This window comes from Haliotis asinina, chromosome 8 (assembly GCF_037392515.1).
Source record: "Haliotis asinina isolate JCU_RB_2024 chromosome 8, JCU_Hal_asi_v2, whole genome shotgun sequence".
Lineage (NCBI taxonomy): Eukaryota > Metazoa > Mollusca > Gastropoda > Lepetellida > Haliotidae > Haliotis > Haliotis asinina.
Window position 1 is genome coordinate 47,555,900 of NC_090287.1, and position 20,388 is coordinate 47,576,287.

At 35.0% G+C, this 20,388-nt stretch overlaps 2 protein-coding genes across 4 annotated transcripts in view; one reads left to right on the forward strand and one right to left on the reverse strand.

Annotated features, from left to right (window-relative positions):
• The window catches only part of LOC137293798 (zinc finger protein 106-like), a 69,601-nt gene extending 60,202 nt beyond the window's left edge, over window positions 1-9,399 (reverse strand). The window contains exon 1 of one of the 2 annotated variants that reach the window (XM_067824543.1): window positions 9,347-9,399. The gene's annotated coding sequence lies outside the window, so the exon portion shown is untranslated. Of the gene's footprint in view, window positions 1-9,254 lie in introns of both variants that reach the window. The other variant, XM_067824542.1, reaches the window with a different exon arrangement.
• A 134-nt stretch (window positions 9,400-9,533) lies between these two features.
• LOC137293800 (synaptosomal-associated protein 25-like) overlaps window positions 9,534-20,388 on the forward strand; it is a 135,068-nt gene continuing 124,213 nt past the window's right edge. For both annotated transcript variants that reach the window (XM_067824548.1, XM_067824547.1), the window contains exon 1: window positions 9,534-9,606. The gene's annotated coding sequence lies outside the window, so the exon portion shown is untranslated. The remainder of the gene's footprint in view (window positions 9,607-20,388) is intronic.

Consider the following 20,388-nt stretch of genomic DNA (forward strand, 5'->3'; position numbering starts at 1 on the left):
ATTCTCTGGATGGTCAATTCATGAATTTATAACAGGTATAATTAGTAGCAACACCACTTCGGTTACTCAACAAAAGTTCCCATTTGGCATTTCTCCTGTCTGGAGTAAATACTCAACATTATAAATTAAGGTCTGTAATGGCAAATGTATTGTATGTTATGTAATATGTGCATGTAAGTGATGCAAGAGGGTTTATCACCTGAGTTACAAAAACAAACATCGATCAAAGGATTAACCGATAACACACTGATTGTTTAATTACTTTTATCTTCTAGCGGATTTGTCAAAAGGCAGTGTGTGTAGATGACTACACCCTGTCGTAAAGTGTGAGTGCAAAAACAACATCCTCCCTTCAAAGAATTAACCACCCTTGCGTTGATTGATTGATTGCTCAATATTGGTTAACTAAATTACTTAGAATAGTGGACATCATACAATTAGTTGCCAGGTGTGCTATCTTGGGAGACCAATGAGAGGTTTATCTAGTTTTCACCAACGAAAGACGTGAAACGATATGTTACTTTTTCGCAAATGAGACAGTTGTAAGACACGCGACACAGAGCAGGATTATTTACCAGCTGCAGATGAGTGGAATACGATTTCTTTTACGTGGATATTGATGGATACATTCCTGAACAAGGTAGTAGCCTGACATTGTTGCTATAAAATTAGTCTGTTTTCCATTCATTATTTGCATTTTGTTTTAATTTATTTGTTGTAGCATTCAGCAGAATCTGTATGACAGAAAACATACACTAGATCGCGTAAGTGTGTAAAATAGGATCCACATTGGCAATCTATACAAGGTATAAATATTGCTGTTATGTTAGAAATTTACTATGAGTATAAGCAAATCGTGTGCTCTTTTATTAATTTTCAGAATCATACAAATATGACAATAAACTAATTAGGGTTATGAGACAAAATATAGAGACGTACATTGGCTTCGTTATTTTTCCGTCCTAATAGTTTTTTACCATTTCTACCACTGGCAGATGATTAACCTTCAAAGTGTTTCATTTGTTTTCCTAATACATTTGTAATGAGGTACAAATGACTTCACCTCAGTTGATCTGTCTATAATTAAACTAACAATTGCGCTTACGGACTGCGCAGCAGAGGTCACGAACCAGTCACGAATTCTGGGATATCATCTGAGTACTCACGGGAGAAAAACAATAACAAAAGTTTACACCAGTCCACGGAAATTGCTCCGCATCAGTGCCCCTTTAACATTTCAAGTTGCGTTCATATAAAACTGACAAATCACATTTGAACTCATTAGTACACAACAAACTGGCACCTCCCTCTTTACTAACAGCAGCCATCGACAGTGGTACTGACACTTTTGCAGAACTTTTAATGAGTCAGGATATGCACATATTTTCAATATAACAAATATACTAGTACCTCAAAACATGCCAATCCCAATAACTGGATACAATATGGTTTATTGTTTTTTATGGTTCTTTTAACAATTTGTGAAGGATTTTATTGAATATCTATTATTCCATCCAAATTCAAGAAAATAACCTGTAAGCTTTTTCCTACTTATAGTGATGATAGATTCTAACAATTTCACACATGGACACATTAACAAATCAAACACTTCAAATATTGTAAACATTTCAAATGACAAAAAACAAAAAAAAATTCAAAAGCTTTTTTGAAAAAAATAACATCAAGTGTCCCATCAAACACTTGCTCAATAAACACCGCATATTCCCTCTTAAAGATCACATATCCTCTATGGGGTGCAAAGGCATAAATCACTCATTGACATCTTCATAAATAAAATCCTGTCAATAAAACTGCTCATTTTGATCTTTAATTATCATTCACGTGATGCTCAGTTAAGGAATTTATAACAGGTATAATCAGAGGTAACGCCACTTAGATTACCCATCAAAGGTCCCTATATGGCATTTCTTTTGTCTGGATCGATCAGAGGATTAACCGATTACACGCTGATTGATTAATTACTTTTATGCGGATTCAAATGCGGATTCGTCAAAAGGTAGTGTTTATGTATGTACATTTAATAATCTATACTGAGTGCACTGTGTCATGTCTGTGTCTATGTAAAAACAACACCCTTCTTTCAAAGGATTAACCACCAATACATTGATTGATTGCTCATTATTGGCTAACTAAATAACTTTTTAAAAAGAATGATGCACATTATGCAATTAGTGCTATCTTGGGTGACCAATGAAACTATACAACAATGTGAAAAACCTGAAACGATACATCACGTTTTCGTAAATTAGACTGTTGAAAGACACATCACTTGGGAAATCTGCAGATGAATTATATATCACTCGTTTTTGTGGATATTGATGGATGAATTCCTCGAACAAGGTAATAGCCTGATGTTGGTCCTAAAACTTCAATTTGTTTTAATTCTAATATATTGCAGATCGCTTCTTTTTACATGCATTAAGTTTCAAAATGCATACAAGTATGATTATAAAGTAATTAGTACTATGAGACCAATTATAAAGGCGTATATTGACAAGTGTCTACATACTGGTGAGTGAACGTTTACAAACCAAGTAAATGTAGCAAGTGAAGAAATTTATCGCGCAGTATTTTCACTTCGACACTGACCTCACTTACGTTATGTTACAGGTTGTGTCATGCAAACTCCTTTTGGTCATGATTCAAATACATATTCAACTACTAGTAGAAAGTAGTTTTGATTTTCTAACTTGATGAAAACAAATCATAATCTCATCAATTCTAATGGACTTTAGCCTGTGACTTCACGATTTTAAAAAATGATGGCACCCTGTCTGAGGATAAATGCTATTTAAGTTTCTTTTCACCGACTTACAAAATAAAAATTACTTTTCACTGGTAGTAAATATGTCTTTTATTGATGGACATTAGGATTTTACATGACACTACTTATAACATAACAATTTCACTCTTGGAAGTGAGACGGGGGGTTGATATAATATTACCTACGATAATACTGTCACTTTGACCACAACCTCGCCTCCGAGGAAGAAAGCGTTATATTCATGCAAAATCCTTTTGGTCAGCAATGTGTAGTAAGCAGTCTTGATTTTATAAACCTGATGAAACTTGAACTCCAACACCATTCAGTTTATTCGTTCTGTAAATGTTGCACAACTTGACAATGTTGATTCAAGTTATATGTGACTTAAATAAATTCCAAAACAGCACCTTTGTTACGAACAGAAGATGCTTCAAATTAAAAGTTAATTAAAGCAGATGTAAATCAAATGCTAGGAATACTGAATTTGTTTGAAATGTAATCAAACCAAAATTCATATTTTATGCTGTGTATCAATATCTCATGCTGAGAAATTGTGTACTTTTCGCATTAATTGCTACACATCCTTTAAGAATATGCATAGGAAGAGTACAGAGAGAAATTTACATTTTTTTTTCCATTTTAGAACTTAGGACATATAACGGTTTGTTTTCAAAAGCATTCTTTTCCAGTGGTTTCTAAATAGACTGAGTGAGTGAGTTTAGTTTTACACCGCTATATATTCCAGCTATAAATAATGTAAATATTCGAGTCAAAAATTCATGAATTATTAGAACTGAATGAAAATCATTCATATGTTGAGAAAATATGAAATTACAGTTCAGTCCATAAAAAGTGCAGATATTAATTTGTTTAAACATACCCATAATGTCATCACTCAATCACTAAACTATGAATAGACCTACATTTCCATCTACATTCTATGGATTCAAAAGGTACCAAGCAAACGATACTGACAGATTATAACTGTCAGTTTCCACCTTCATCTTTACTTTTTCCTCAGAGAAAACAAACATTACCAAAACTGCAAATATCTACTCAAAATGTCATCCTTAATTAGTTCAACCGCATGGCAACATCTTGATATTCCTGTCAGCTTATGTTAGCATCATTCAATATTCACTATGAGAGCAAGTTTTGTTCTTCAGAATTCTTTATTTTAATACAAAATCCAATTACAAAATTTCTTCAATATGTCAAGGTTTGAAACACAATAGTTCATTACCAAATTTATGTCACATTTGTTTGATAACATGAACAATTCAGAAACGATGGTAACTGGTCGTGTTAGTTGTTGGGAAAGCACAATGTACACTTTCTGGTTTCCTGTTGATCACGTTTCTAAGAAACACAATCGGCAACTGTAAACAAGCAGGAACTGTTGGCAAATAGCTAATCTATCATCAAGATAAATTTTGTTTCATTATGTTCAGAAACAATGAAGCAAATCATTTAAACGGCTAAAAAATGGTGATAACTGGTCACTAGCCAGTAGGGCTTTCTGACGACATGGTTACCATTGGCAAACGTTTTCACAAAATGACATCCTTGAAAATTGTCTAAAATGCTGTTTTCACTGACTGCATACTCTCTGTTAAGGCATGCTCCATTCGAAATTGTTCGGTACAAACTTTTTTCAGGTAAAAGTACAAAAGGTATGTGCGAAATGTCACCTTTTGCAATTTGGGGAGCTGTGTTCTGATTGGTCTGTTGAAAAAGATAGCTCATATGACCTTCTACATAGGTTTTATTACACCTTCCCCAGTGTAATATTCTAACACTGAAACAAGTTCATTGATTGTTCTTCATACATGTTCTAGTTTACTAAATATATATTTAGGGTGAGGTATGCATGTCAGTTTGTAATTTTGGCTTTTGATTGGGGTGGGAGTTACTGGCTGAACTCCTACATAATACTGAGCCAAAGTTTACTTAGACTGCTTAAAGGGGCACTGATGCCAAGCAATTTCCGTGGACTGGTTTAAACTTTTGTTATTGTTTTTCTCCTGTGAGTACCCGTATGATATCCCAGAATTCGTGACTGGTTCGTAACCTCTGCTGTGCAGTCCGTATGCGCAATTGATAGTTTAATTATAGACAGATCAACTAAGGTGAAGTCATTTGTACTTCATTACAAATGTATTATGAAAACAAATGAAACACTTAGGTTAATCATCTGTCAGTGGTAGAAATGGTAAAAACTATTAGGATGGAAAAATAACGACGCCAATGTACGTCTCTATATTTTGTCTCATAACCCTAATTAGTTTATTGTCATATTTGTATGATTTTGAAAATTAATAAAAGAACACATGGTCTGCTTATACTAATGCTTACAGTAAATTTCTAACATGACTGTAACATTTAAACATTGTATAGACTGCCAATGTGGATCCTATTTCACACTCATACGCGATCTAGTGTATGTTTTCTGTCATACAGATTCTGCTGAATGCTACAACAAATAAATTAAAACAAAATGCAAATAATGAATGTACAACAGATTATAATTTTATAGCAACAATGTCAGGCTACTACCTTATTCAGGAATGCATCCATCAATATCCACATAAAAAGACGATATTCCAAGCTGGTAAATAATCCTGCTCTGTGTCGTGTTTCTTACAACAGTCTAATTTGCGAAAAAGTAACACATTGTTTCACGTCTCTCACACTGGTGAAAACCTGATAAACCTCTCATTGGTCAAGTCTTTGAAGGGCATTTAGAAGTGAAATATATAAGAATGAAGTTTTTATGGATATCCACTTCTTTCTTATGAGAACACAATGTTTCGGAGTTGATGCTTACTCACCTGATGAAGAAGTAAGCATTAACTCCGAAACGTTGTGTTCTCATAATAAAGAAGTTGATATCCATAAAAATCTTCATTCTCTCATTGGTCACCCAAGATAGCACACCTGGCAACTAACTGTATGATGTCCGCCATTCTAAGTTATTTAGTTAACCAATAATGAGCAATCAATCAATCAACGCAAGGGTGGTTAATTCTTTGAAGGGAGGATGTTGTTTTTACACATGTACTTTACGACAGGGTGTAGTCAGTAGAGATTAGTACATCTACACACACTGCCTTTTGACAAATCCGCTGTAAAAGATAAAAGTAATTAATCAATCAGTGTGTTACTGGTTAATCCTTTGATCGATGTTTGTTTTTGTAACTCAGGTGATAAACCCTCTCGCATCACTTACTTGCACATATTACATAACATACAATACATTTGCTACTACAGACCTTTGTTGAGTAACTTGAGTGGTGTTACCACTAATTATACCTGTTATAAATTCATTAACTGATCACCAAGAGAATGATGACAAATAACATGTGTAGGTTTACACCATCAAAGGCGAGTTACAGCAAGGGAAGATGTAATCTCTCTGTCACATGCAGCCTGTTTTGAGGATACCAACAGAACTTCTTTACATAAGAAATACATACAGACATTTGCTGTGTACTTGGGTAAATAGGTGTAATCAGTTGAGTATTTTTACATTTTTACATACCAATGGCAAAGTCATTGTTTTTAGGTTACGAATTCAAATAAATCAACTTTGTATTTCTATTACCAGGGTAGCTACCATAGCTACCAAAATTTACATATGATATATGCTATCACAGCTGGGCCAACACTCACAACTATCTGAATATAGAGCTTTGCAATCTTTCGGACCGCAAATAATGGCTTGCTATATGCCTGCAGACATCATATTTTCACATAAAATGATTTAATATAGAGGTAAAAAACACAGAAATAGGATCAAATTGGATCAGTCACTATACCATCCAAGCATCTGAACAAAAACTACACTGCTGGGATATTTTGTTACAATCAGACAAGGATTACCATGGATATTTTTAAATAATGGCATATGTCGAGGGAGAAGGCGCTGACCAATTTGCAGTTTGGTTTCGTAATTAGACAGTTGGCGAGAAACATTATTCGCTCCGCATCAGTGCCCCGTTAAGGATATAGAAATGGAAATGCCAGCAACATTCCAGCAATATGGAAACAGTCAGTAAATAAAGGGGTCTGGACCAGACAATCCAAAGATCAACATCATGAGCATCGATTGGGATATGTACCAACCAAGTCGGCAAGCATTATCACCTGATCCTGTCATTCGCCTCTTATGTCCATGAAAAGAAAGTTTCGTCTTTTGTCATCCCTCGTATTTTAATTTCCCTATTTCAAAATACACGTAAATCCAACGTCATCCGTCGATTCACCCGTTAGGAGGAATATTCGACAAATTACATTTTACCAGTACTGGCACTTAAAGGGGCACTGATGCGGAGCATTTTCCGTGGACTGGTGTAAACTTTTGTTATTGTTTTTCTCCCGTGAGTACCCGGATGATATCCCAGAATTCGTGACTGGTTCATGACCTCTGCTGCGCAGTCCGTAAGCGCAATTGATAGTTTAATTATAGACAGATCAACAGAGGTGAAGTCAATTGTACTTCATTACAAATGTATTATGAAAACAAATGAAACACTTTGAAGGTTAATCATCTGCCAGTGGTAGAAATGGTAAAAAACTATTAGGACGGAAAAATAACGAAGCCAATGTACGTCTCTATATTTTGTCTCATAACCCTAATTAGTTTATTGTCATATTTGTATGATTCTGAAAATTAATAAAAGAACACACGATTTGCTTATACTCATAGTAAATTTCTAACATAACAGCAACATTTATACATTGTATAGATTGCCAATGTGGATCCTATTTCACATACATACGCGATCTAGTGTGTGTTTTCTGTCATACAGATTCTGCTGAATGCTACAACAAATAAATTAAAACAAAATGCAAACAATGAACGTAAAACAGACTAATTTTATAGCAACAGTGTCAGGCTACTACCTTGTTCAGGAATGTATCCATCAATATCCACATAAAAGAAATCATATTCCATTCATCTGCAGCTGGTAAATAATCCTGCTCTGTGTTGCGTGTCTTACAACTGTCTCATTTGCGAAAATGTAACACATCGTTTCACGTCTTTCGTTGGTGAAAACTAGATAAACCTCTCATTGGTCTCCCAAGATAGCACACCTGGCAACTAATTGTATGATGTCCACTATTCTAAGTAATTTAGTTAACCAATATTGAGCAATCAATCAATCAACGCAAGGGTGGTTAATTCTTTGAAGGGAGGATGTTGTTTTTGCTCTCACACTTTACGACAAGGTGTAGTCATCTACACACACTGCCTTTTGACAAATCCGCTAGAAGAACAAAAGTAATTAATCAAATAGTGTGTTATCGGTTAATCCTTTGATCGATGTTTGTTTTTGTAACTCAGGTGATAAACCCTCTTGCATCACTTACATGCACATATTACATAACATACAATACATTTGCCATTACAGACCTTAATTTATAATGTTGAGTATTTACTCCTGACAGGAGAAATGCCAAATGGGAACCTTTGTTGAGTAACCGAAGTGGTGTTGCTACTAATTATACCTGTTATAAATTCATGAATTGACCATCAAGAGAATGATGACAAATAACACGTGTAGGTTTACACCATCAAACGCAAGTTACAGCAAGGAAGATGTAATCTCTGTGTCGCATGCAGCCTGAAAACACTTGTGGGCCGAAACTGTTTTGAGGATACCAACGGAATTTCGTTACATAAGGAATACACACAGGCATTTGCTGTGTACTTTGGTAAATAAGTGAAATAAGTTTTTTTTACGTAAGACAATTTTCAGATTTCTCTACCAAAGCCAAGGTCATCGTTTTTGTTTACGAATTCAAATAAATCAACTGTGTGTTTTATTATCATAAATAATAAACCATTGTAGCTACCATAGCTACCAAAATTTACGTATGCTATTTGCTATCACAGCTCAACCAACACTCAAAACTACCTAAATATAAAGCTTTGCAATCTTCCGTACTGAAACAAATGGGATGCTACGTGCCTGTAGACATCATATTTTCATGTAACATGATTAAATATAGAGGTTAAAAACACAGAAATAGGATCAAATTGGATCAGTAAGTATAAAATCCAAGCATCCGAAAAGAACTACACTGCTGGGATATATGGTTACGATCAGACAAGGAATACCATGGATATTTTTAAACAAATGCCATGTGATGGGCATCCGGTCTCCTGACTGTTTAGGTGAAGAAATTTTGCTAATATGGACAGGAGCCCAGTTCCTTTGTCCGTCATGGTCGAAGGAGTGGGCGCTGACCAATTTCCGGTCTGCTTTCGTAATTAGACCGTTGGCGAGAAGCATTATTCGCTCCGCATCAGTGCCCCTTTAAGAGTGGCGGGCACCTGTCAAATATTCGATCACTTGTCTGCGCATGTTTTCGCAGAAGCGATAGTGACAAATGTCGGGAAGAAAACACACTTTAACTTCAAAATAACTATAACAATAAATGGAATTACAATAAAATAAACAACCTTATCTTTTGAAATGGGTGTTCTCTGCAGCAATACATGTGCAAGAGTTAAATATGCACTCTCAAGAAAAGTTTATAGAAATCACTATTCACCGAAAGGCAGAATCAGATGTAGGCCGCCATCTTTGTGTAGCGCTGCGCAGTATGGGAAATGTGACTTTTGTGTAAAATGTGAAAAAGAAAATAGTTTTTCGAATGTCAGTTATTGCTACTATTTCATCAAATAAAAATGTGTGAGTGCTATATCCCATTTTACTCATATATCATTTTACGAGAACTCACGTGACGTCACATGGACGGCCATATTGTGCGATTTGTCATATTTCAGTGAGAATTTGTGATTTCTTTGCTCGGTGAGTGAAAATACACCAAAATACCCGCGACAAAACCTACACGAATAGCAGAATGGTCTAAATCGTGTATTATCTATGCTACCATGTCATCATGTTCATTGTAGTTTATTACAACTGTAAAAACACACATTATCCCATTTGTTTATGTTTTCTTGTGGCAAGCGAATATGTCAAATCATCTAGTGAATTTGTCAGGTAACAGTTGTTTTCTTAAATCACAGTTTGCATTTTGAAGATTGATTTGGTGGCGCAACTAGAATTATAAGAGCTTTATCGGCTGAAAGACTTAGGTTACGACACGACAGAATGTGCAGACGACGTGAGCTAAATATAGACCTAGTTGGCACGCATGGTTGATTAGGATTTGGGGGCGTTGATTCAATTTTTGTTGTCATTACTGTATTCACTAATGAAATATACAAATTAGGAAATAGTTGCATTGTTTGTTTTACAAATCATATTCAACTGTGTAGAATTTCGTATGTGATTACTTGATATCATTAAGTTCAATGTTATGCCCAGCCCCCAAAAACAGAGACTTTAATAAATGGGTAGCCAAAACAACATCGTGTTTGGTATGGCTGAATATTGCATGTATCAGGTTTATGCCATGTATGCACTTTTCAAACAGACTTTCATAGTAGCATAAAATAGTATCTTTGCTTTACCATATTACTGTCTTGTCCTGGCTTAAAGGAACACATATCAATCAGCAAATTCATCTACTTATTCTTGTTGTGAATTCATTTCCTGAAATCACACATCCCTCTCAAAAGAGCCACTAAAGTAAAGCATTTGTTTTGTGGTTCTGATATCTGTATTTTTATCATTTCTCTGATAATGTTTATTGTTTGTAAAGTGGCATTGGTCTTTATCTTACATATCAAGATTTATGTGTGTGTTCACTTGTATTCATAGTTTGAATTTTGATTGAAATGGATATAAATTTTAAGAGACCCTTATCATAACCTTTATGTGAGGATGTCTTTAAATTGATATGTAGCTGAGCAAAACTCAAGAATCCAAATCCACTATTCACTGATTATAGATATATTTATACAAAGAACTTTTCCTTCTATTCTTCTGGCAGGGCTGCCTTTGTTGATGAGGCTGATAGGATTGGAAGGATATGTTTGTTTAACTGACAGATACATTTTTTACAAAGACATTTGGGTTGGTGGGATAGCGTAGTGGTTAAAGCGTTCGCTTGGCATGCCTTAGACACTGGTTCAGTTCCCCACATGGGTACAGTGTGTGAAGCCCATTTCTGGTGTCACCTACCATGATAAGATATTGCTGGAATATAGCTAAAAACAGTGTAAAATCATATTCACTCAATTGCTACAGTGACAAATGATGCTTACATTTGAAAATAAGGAACTGCTGTTTCACTGAAAAGTGATTTAGTTAGATGTAATGTTACTCATGAAATATTCAGCTCATCCTGTTATACAAAGTATTGTAATCATGGTACAAAGTCGTATACCTCACCATACATATTTTGACATGTCACCAGTGGTATTACCTCAGGGGTCTTGTGTGTTTTTAATACATGCATGAAATAATTTCTGATGTGATTTTGCCCCGTTTGTTCATGCCACATTGCATTCTCAGAAAAACAACAGCTGAGCTTCGGACAGCAAAGGCAGCAACACGGGCTGCACTGAATAAAATGGTATCAGTTATTTTTTATTGGAGACAAATGTAAGCAACTTATTTGATTTTCTTACCAATAGTTTCAGAAAACTAATTGCCAACTTAATTACCTTAGGCATAATATTAGGATTTGTAATAGAGGTTTACGTTAATGGACAAACATCTTCTTAGATAATTTGAAATGTGTTAAATTATGTCTGCTAATGGTTGATATTGAGCTTGTCATAAGGAAAATTGTCTGTGTTTTATGTAATAAAATGTATTGTTTCCTAAGCTCATAATAATGATTTTGTCAAAAGAAAAAAATAATTTCTTGACTTTTGTTGAAGAACAAAATACAGTGGAAAAGGTGAAAGTAATACTCTGTGATTGGGGAAGGCAGGGGCTATGGGCCATCAAAAGTTTGAAGTGTTCTGTTGATAAAAGAGCAGAGGCCCATTCTAAATACAGAAAATGTCTAATAAGCCTACTAATGACCCATTGTCAAAGTTCTCAATCCCAGTCTCTGAACATTTATATACAAATTTCAGTATTTATTCCTTATCATATACACAAGATCACACACTTGATCTGGCTGGTGACTGTTACCATTTTACGGAACATGATGTGTCTCAATATTCTCATTGACAAGAGGGCACTATACATCTTATCAAACATGCAGTCTGATAGTAGTGGTTTGAGAATTTGTAATTAATAGGGAAAGAATTATGAAACTGGTTTTCATTTGCAAATGGAAGTGTTTAATCAACACTCTGTACTGTCTGGTTTTAAGGATACACATTCAGTTAATTTCTGACAACAGTGTCAGTGCAAAATACATTTTATACTGCTTCAGTCAATGTATCCATTACAAATGTGTTTCAGCTGTGTTCACTGCAAAAATATAGACTCCTTTCAGTTTGACACATATCCACCACATGCAGTAATTCAAGACCTCCAGAGAGCTTGTGTTGTCACTTTGATGTATAACAGCAAGCTAGCGCTATTGTCACTTTGATGTGTAAATCTATATGGTCATAAACCTCACTGTTACAGTTGTGGATTTAACAGGTAATGGTATCTGCTGACACAAGGTAATCCATCGAGTCCAAATTTGGACAGTTGAGGGTTTTCTAGTGCTTGCACAGATAAAACTGTTGAAGAATAAACATTTATCATTTGTTGTGTTTGGATCTCTTATGATTAAACCATATGTACACACCTATAATTATATTAACATGCATGTTAACAATCCATTTACGTGTGACTTGTGAGGAAGTTCTTGAAATGACTGGTGAACTTAATTTAGTGTAAGGAGAGAGGGATCATAAGTAGCCATTGCACTCAAAAATTGACTTCTAAGAAAAACACCTTTTAAACTGTTAGCTTTGGTTTTAGTATCTTGACTCTTTGTCACGTTTATTCCTCTGTCACATTTTCTAACATTAATGCTGGATAGAGAATCAACCATTCATTAGTGAGCTTTTAAGTTGAGATTCAATTGCCATGAAGCATGTAGATTGTACTGGAAATTTGGTCGTTCCAATTTAGAAGGTAAAATTAATACGTCAACCATAAAGCTCTTACTAAATATGTAAGGAACCATTATGCTGCTCTTGTATAATACAGCATTGGTCATTTAAGTGAAATCCTTTTGCCGGAAGTAGTGTTTAGGATATGCTATTTACTGTTTCTTGAAACACTATTGATGGAAATTAGCACTACTAGTGGAATACTAATGGGGCAGACAATTTCCAGTGCATTGTTAACAAGGAAGCAGAATGATCTTACTGCAGAATTCTCTTAATTATGCATTTCAAATTTAACTGGTAAACTCCCACACAGAAGCAAGTTTATCCAAAGGTGATAATCAGAAACGCTTTCTTAGAGAAATTGGAGACGAATATCCCACCTTAATATCATTTACAAACTTATTTCATCTTGCATTGATGAAAGACTCACAAAGGTTCCTCCTTTTCTCATTAGTGAAGATCAAACTTATTGTATTACCAATAGATAAATTGGGGGTAATAGAAAGAAACTTGTATACAGTCAAATTATGTTTCTTGGCATTCATAGAGAAATCCTTTTCTTTCTTTGGTTTTAGACCCAATATGAAAACGGTGGAACTATTTATTCAGTGTTTGTGTTCATGTTCATGCAGAAATCTTTGTTTTTCACGCAAAAAAATAATAATAGCATGCAAAAATAATTTTTACATAGGTGTTTTGGATGCATAGATTCTGATGTGCTTAATTTTAAAAGTACCTTAAAACAGCAGCATATATATCCATGACATTTGGAAATGATTCCAGATCATATTGAAGATTTCACATACAAAAGAATTGAGCTACATATTTAATGTCATTTCTGCATGCACTCTTACAAAACCTACAATTAACACTGTTTTTTTATTAAAGATATTAAATCCTGCATGATTATTAATAGCAAACTAACATTTTCATGGGTTGTTGGCAAGGTGACCCATTCTCTGACTGCATTTTCGTACAGTGTGTTAAAATTCTTGCAGATTTGGTCAAACATACTATTTTCTTGTGGTAAAAAGTGTTGAAAAACCAGCACAGGATGAACAATCTTTTAGTTCGATTAAAAGGCTTTCTGATGTTCATGTTATTCCACGCTGTCTGTTGCCTGCCAGTGCCACATAAGCAGTATGAGGTATGGCACTAAATATGATCATGGGGAATATGCACTTCATGATGAGATTTATATTGTGAAGGAAAATCAATATGTAGCTGAAATTTTACCATCAGCATTACTTTCATGTTGTATTTGATTTCTTTACATTTTCATTGGGCTCAGATTGATTCCAGTATTCCCAGGGGATATTATACAATTGACAGGAACCTAAGAGTTTCAATTCATTCTTGAAAATAGAATTCACAGAATGAAGAGATATTTTTTATTTGTCACGTATACAGTGTTAGTGTGGTTAGGTGCAAGAAACTATTAGGTATAAAGTATATTTCAAAAACGTATTGTTGACCTTAACCTGACACGAGGACTTAAACATAAATAACTTGTCAGTACTTGAATCTCCCATAGCCAACTGTCACTTAAATATTCTCCCTTGTGAGTGACAGACTAAGGACTTAGCATTGTTTTGATGTAAACTGACATTCATTGAACTGACATGGAATTGACCTTGTCTGTTCACAATTAATGCCAGTTTCTTCCAGGTTTACAGTATCATGTGGAGTGTAGTTGTCAGTTGGAGTAATCCCTTTGCGGTAAAACCTGTTGCAGAATTTTTCTTGTAGTGAGCTGAAAAGTACATGTGTACACTCATTTACATTTATGAGACTAGCTGCATAGTTATTATGCAGCATTCATCTTATTTAGGAATTATTGTGTTTCTACTAACTTTTCACAACCATTATGATCTTTTTGCATTATATATTTATGAACCACAAGTCATTGTAACATTGTGATCTAAAGGTAGAGGTGCTGCTCTATGGCCTGTAAGTAGTGAGAAGATCTGCTTTGCTGTGGTTTTGAATTACAGATTTTATTCTTTCATTAGATTTAAGACGATGATAATGTTTTCATGACCACAAGTCTACTTCTGCGATCACTTTGAGAACTTCTAGATGTGTCATGATGTAAGTTGTAACTGATTCCCTGTAACTGCTCTGTTGAATATCATTCACTTAGTCAGGATTTGTGTTTAGAAATGGTCTTCAGAAACCTCAAATGGTTGTAAGAGGCAACCAAGTTGATTAATAGGTGGTCAAACATAGTGATTATTAAAAGCATTTCCTTGAAATTTGAGTCCCAGGTGTGTGGATTGTTACAGTAATCACTGCATTGTCTTGTCCAGACTCATTATTATCAAGCCTCTGCCATGTTGATGGAATGTTGTCAAGTGAAGAAAAAGCATCAGCGTACTAAAACTCATGAATGTTTTATTTGGTCTCTTTGTTATCTGACTGTAGTTGGTCAATTTTTTTGTTCGTATATATTTTGTTTTGGTTAATGTAAGTATTCAGTAGGGTTTTATGTATCATGTATGTTCTGTACAACTTTGCTGATTATGATTTCAATATGTTTGTTTTAGTCAACATGGTGTAATTGAATATGATCCTATGATCTTACTATTAAGTACTAGTACTATTAGCAATGATCAGAGAAACTGATTTGAATAAATATACAAGCCAAATTGTCCTTTTTCAGTGTTCATACAGTGCTGAAATGTGCATCCAGAATGCACAAAGAAACACAATTGAAGCAGAAACAAAAATTATACCATATCCTCAAAAATATGGTTAAAATATATGGCTCAGTATATTTACACCATTTCATTACTCAACGAGACACCCATATTTTTTGTCAGGATTCATGAAATAGTAACTAGGGTTCATCTGAACCCATTAGTTTTGTAGATCAGTGTAACCCCTGATTGTGCACTATTTATTCTTCTTCCAACCGCAGGCAAACTATAGTGCAACTGGTGTTACGCAACATCGAGAAAATGACCAGTCTTCCTACATATGAGTGAAACAATTTTCTTCCTTCGCTTCAGTTCAAAAAATGTTTTAAACATAAAAATAAAACATTGCCATTATCAAAGGTTGACACACATTTTCTCACAGAGTTGTGCTGTCAGATGTCCAGTTTCATATTTTATACTTATTCATGTAAAATATATTTACTTCAACAGGGATGTGTTTGGGTATGGTGTTGCAAGAACCTGAAAATGATATTTTCCACTGTATGATGTGAATTCACATCTTTAGTTTAATTCAAATCAAGAAGGAATTTTACATTTTGTCTTCACTCAACATGCTCAAAAAAGGCATTGTCATTATTTTGATATTGTGTATGAGCTTTACTTAAAGCTGTTGTGATCACATTTTGTTGAAGTATCTTCAAGTATTTTTCAGTTTGACATATTGCTGATACACAAGATACCACAAATGATTGTTTTTGTGCAGTAAATTAGAATATCACATGAGGTACATTGCCTTTACAACGTACCTGGAATTATTTCGATGATTCAGTATTTCCTCAAAGCTAGATATTCTGTACAGAACAGAACTTAAGGACATGTTCAGCATTGCTGATAGTTGTGGCCATTGATGAAACAGATACCTTTGATGTGGTGACTTAATACATGTATTTATGGACTCTTAACACTCCCTACTTATGGTAGATGGTGCTTCCTGGTGGATCCTCAACTCAACTCAGCTGTGCATTCTTAACTACCCACATGGATCTCGTGTGCATTTAGCATGTTTTCTTTACAGAGAGTAACTCATTTCAGATTTCATAAAGTAAACCTTGGCATATTTTTACTAAGCTGATGACTTGGATGGATTTTGTGTGGAAAGTTTTGTATGGTTATCATATTTGAATATGAAGACCCCATTATCAATACCTGAATCTAACCTCATGATTTTGACTTTGTCCTATTGTATTTTTGATACAGTGTTCATGGTAGAACAAGAAAGCTTTTTGTTCCTGAAACACATAACCCTTGGAATCTGTGCATTATGTTAGGAAGACGTTGGAAATAGAATGGAATTCCAAGAAGATAACTTTTGATCAGTACACTTATGATTCTGGCGAAATATTTATTACACAGACAAACATAAGCACTGCTAGAATTACATTTTTATCAATCATCTCTCCTTTGAGTAACTTCTACATATGTTGTCCTGGATATTCTCCAATGAAATCAGCAGAACAGGTCTCAGGCAACATTTGCGTTGACCTGATATGGCATCTAAATGAATTCATCAGACTGTATTGATCTGAGCACTACATCCGCTTTCTGTCTGACAGCATATCTATGATGCAGAATATATCATGAGTAAACCGACACTACAGTTGTGTTTGGCCTATCATTGGTACATGATAAATTGTTGCATACCCCATGCTGATTAAAGACAACTCCATGGCTGTATTTATGTATATTTTGCAGAGTGTCCATCCAACTGTTGAAATAGTGGAATCCTCTGATATCCATTAAAGGTCACATATACTCTAATAGGGTACAAACGCAAAATCACTTGCTGACATCGTTATAAAATGCTCATTTCGATCTTTAATTACCTTAAATTGACCTTTTTCTCAACAGTGCAAAATTCTCAGCCGCAAACGAAATTTCAACCAATCAGAGCGGCGCGTCTCTGTGACGTAATAGTGGGTATAGAAATGAGGGCCTGTGCAATATTCATCTACATTTCAGGGGTTGAACTATTTCGTTTACAGGTTTTTACAAACCTGAAATCGCGAAAGCTGTTGAGAAAAATGAAAGCTATATGTTCTCACAATCTACTATCATTTAGTTTTGTCTCCTGCTTTGACTAGTTTTTGAGTTACAACCCTTGTTTTCATAGACGATTCTGTCAAAATCACTTGGTGTCGCTAGGTTGTAATCGGTGTTAGGTGGTATAAACCTACACGTTACTTGTCATCATTCACTTGATGCTCAGTTAATGAATTTATAACAGGTATAATTAGTGGTAACGCCACGTAGATTACCTGACAAAGGCCCCCATTTGGCATTTCTTGTGTCTGGATTGATCAAAGGATTAACCGATAAGCTGATTGATTAATTAGTTTTATGGGGATTTAAATGGGGGTTTTATCAAAAGGTAGTGTTTATGTCTGTACATTTACTAATCTTTACTGAATACACTCTGTCGTGTCTGTGTCTATGTAAAACAACGCCCTTCTTTCAAAGGATTAACCGCCAATACATTGATTGATTGCTCATTATTGGCTAACTAAATAACTTTTTAAAAAGAATGATGCACATTATGCAATTAGTGCTATCTTGGGTAACTAATGAAACTATACAACAATGTGAAAAACCTGAAACGATACATCACGTTTTCGTAAATTAGACTGTTGAAAGACACATCACTTGGGAAATCTGCAGATGAATTATATATCACTCGTTTTTGTGGATATTGATGGATACATTCCTCGAAGAAGGTAATAGCCAGACATTGCTCCTATAACTTTAATTTTAATATTTGCATTTTTGTTTTTAATACGTTGTTGTAGCTTTCAACAGAATCATTGTGTGACATTGCTTATAACATAACAATTTCACTCTTGGAATTGGTCAATATAAGGGGTCAATATAATATTACTTACGATAATATTGTCACTTCGACCACAACCTCTTTTCCGAGGAAGAAAGCGTTATATCCATGCAAAATCCTTTTGGTCACCAACGTGTAGTAAGCAGTCTTGATTTTATAAACTCGATGAAACTTGAACTCCCATTTTCTATCCTGGAAGCGTGGTGGGGGCAAACCATCCGATTTAGTATATACCACAGGCTTCCACAAAGCTCACTTCGCACACACTAACAACCAATTTAAGCACAAACTACGGAGTCTGGAGGAAATCTGTGCATAGTGACACCGTCACTCGACCCCAAGGAACAATTGATGGCAACACGACAATTCGGCATGTCTTTGGTGACGTCAAGAAAACAGCAAAATGATGAACTTCCTACACATTTTCTATACATTTAACTGAAAACCATTCTTTCTATGACGTCACTGTAGGGCTCTGGCGACAGAGTTACGTAACCTGTCTGCGGTTTCATTTGCAGGCGAGAGAGAAGCAGACGGCTTTTTAGCACTTGGTATTAATTTTTAGCGCTTGGTATTAATTAACCACAAGTTTTTTTAAAGAAAATGGTGTTTCGTTTATGACTAACCAAAAGTCTTTCATATGCAGTGATAAAAAGAGTACCAAAAAATTGAGTTTCGTGGTCCTATAAGTTGGTGAAAACTTCAAAATGTTGGTAGAAAATCTTTCGAACATGTTGTAATCGGTGAAATATAGCCATTTATATTCTTAAATATATTAAGAAATATTTTAGTAATTTCCCACAATTATAATATTTATATCTATTCTACAGAGTGAAAATATGGATATGATAAGAAATGTACAGTCAGCTCTCGTTTATCCGACACTTATGGTTGCAAAGAAATATGTTGGATTAAAGAGAGTGTCGGAGTAATTTATTTGTGGGAAAATATCAATGTTTACTAAAGATCATGATTATCATTCCGTTGCATGATTTTCCGAAACACTACATCCAGTTATCATCATCGTATGCGAAAATATTCAAGAAAATAATAACAACACTTTCTTGCTATCATTTATTAATGCTTATAGATGGCATAGCATACATATAAAATCATATAATCAATCAGATACAGAACTCGCTTTGTTTCCACACATCAGCAGCCCTTATTACACGGATGTGGAATGTGTTACTGTTTTCATACAACTTCTTCTATACTAGCATATGGACGTCTGGTGATCAATAATTTATAACTTTAAAAAGTTTTTGATGGTTTTGGGTTGTTTAGTTGTTGTTTTTTAGGTCTTCAGCAATTTAGTTTTCAAGGTGATAAGGAAGTCGCGGTCACTAACATCAAACACATCCAAGTGGTGTGTCAGAAATGTTCGCTATATGTTCAGTGATGTTTTGACCTCAGATAGCTTGGGAACCACTGGCTCAGTTGTCTGGTCTTCTTCAGTGCTTATTTCTTCATCTTCATTAGGTTGCACAATCTTGATGATATCATCTTCCATCAAGGCTTTCTCACATGGCAGGTTTGTATCATATTCCATGAATTCACTGACAGGTACAGGTGCAGGTACAGAGCTTGTCAAGCGTTTCTTGTAGATCTTGGAAATCTTCCATCAGTTCATTTTCAGGGACGATCTGTCTGTCAGTGGGTGGGAGGATTTTCGTATGGCGCCAGCAGTTTATGATTGTCGGCTGCTTCACATCTCCATTACAATTGAACGAAGAGTACATCCAGTGGTAAAGGCGTGTCTGCACTGGCATTGTCAAGATGAAATGTCATCTGTTGCTTCTTGTACAGAAGTCTGAAGTTCTTTATTATTCCGGCATCTAGGGGCTGAATGTGGGATGTTGTATAGTATAATAAAGCTTGACATTAGTTAGATCCACAGAGGCATGGGAAGGGGCATTGTCTACCAGTAATGTCACCTGTCACCACTGTGTGCACATGTACTTGTCAAATTTCACAAGCCAGTCTTATAAGATAAGTGCTGTCATCCAAGCCTTCTTGTTTCCATACCAGAGCCACACAGAATTAGCATTCAAATTTCTACCAAGACATC